Genomic DNA, 1,617 nt, shown 5'->3' with positions numbered 1-1,617 from the left:
GAGAGTCTTCATTCAAAAGTTTAATTAAATTCACCAAAACGAAATATTTGATGGAGAGTATAGTTCATTGCTTAAGTACAGATAAGTTTCGTATTTATGTACAGTATTATCTAATAAAGTAAAAATATGGATATTTGCTACGGTATAGGCATATCATTCAGGAGGATATTCTGCAGATATGTCCACGCGGCTTCCACATAATATCGGGCCCCATCTTATGTACATGCGTAGTAGGGTTTGCACGCATGCACAATCAAGGCCGGCCAAAATATAGGTGGAATGAACTTTGTTTAAAGCCGCAACCTCAAAATCTTTAAGGTAAAAAAGTCGAAAGTTGTTCAAAGTATGTTTCAACAATGATTATGGTAAGAAAACATTTACCAGTAACGTTTTAATGCAATTATATTTGAAATCTAATTTAAATGGAATTTTGATAATCTGTGATTGTAATCCACAAACTGTATTACAGTGGGATTGTTTCAACTGTGATTCCCCATTTTTTATAAAGTATAAGTGATACTTCTTCATTGTCCTCAAATATTGTACTGATGTACTGATAAACTTACTTTCTGCAGACGTTTTTCAAGAACTGGTAGACCAACACAGAATATCTTTCGACAAAAATAACATTCGAGACTTTACTGATGCTTTCATTTGCGAGGTTGACAATGGAAAAGACGACAGTTTTACAGTAATAATAACTTATACAAATGATAAGTAAAAGGTTCATTTAATATAGGCTATAGCAAAAACAGTGTATTGCGACACGAAGTGTAAGCTAACTCGAACCAAAATGTACAACTTTCGTTAATATATCTCTCAAATCAAAGGATCGACAGCTTGTACAGTACCTGCGGGAAATATTTGAAGCTGGAACGCAAACCACCACTGGTACACTTAATTGGGCAATACTATGTCTCATCCATTATCCACAAGCACAAAAGAAACTGAGAAATGAAATTCTTGACGTCATTGGTAAGTCACTGCGAAAAGGCACTTTATTTTAAGCACTTTATTGTAACCAGTTATAAAGCAACTAGCTGTTAGTTCTATATGGAGTATAGACCAAAGTTAGTATAGACCAACTTTGGTATAGACTATATACGTATATAACGGGTGCAACACGAGGGCGTGAACAAATAGCCTAAACATTTGTGTTTATTTATTTAGTAAATGTTTCATTTTTTCCAATCGTATTCCACAATCAGTGTTCTTGCTAACGGAGATTTGACTTCTTTTAGGTAGGATCAACCGACCGAGCATAATTTAAATTAACTTCCTTTATGACTCTGAACGGGATGTTGCACATAACTACATGTGGTGACTTCTTTTAGGTAACAACAACCGCCCGAGCATAAGCGATCGCAAATCAATGCCATTCACCTCAGCATTTATACAAGAGGTGTTTCGATTTCGTACACGTGTCCGAACAGGCGTTCCGCATAAAACAACAGAAACTGTAAACTTCGCAAACTATGTAATTCCTAAGGGAACAACGGTAAGTTTTATAGCAATGTGGAGAAAGATGGGACACCCATTCATTCTATTTTCTCGTCCCATTTGGTAATAAACAAAGAACATTCAAAGAATTACAAAATCGTATACTCAAGACTTAAA

General features: G+C 35.1%; 1 protein-coding gene across 1 annotated transcript in view; it reads left to right on the top strand.

The window, feature by feature from the left end:
- LOC100179228 (cytochrome P450 2C4-like) overlaps positions 1–1,617 on the top strand; it is a 4,495-nt gene that overhangs the window by 1,641 nt on the left and 1,237 nt on the right. The window lies entirely within an intron of this gene.

Source organism: Ciona intestinalis, chromosome 5, assembly GCF_000224145.3.
Source record: "Ciona intestinalis chromosome 5, KH, whole genome shotgun sequence".
Lineage (NCBI taxonomy): Eukaryota > Metazoa > Chordata > Ascidiacea > Phlebobranchia > Cionidae > Ciona > Ciona intestinalis.
This window is presented reverse-complemented; position numbering and strand designations above follow the sequence as displayed.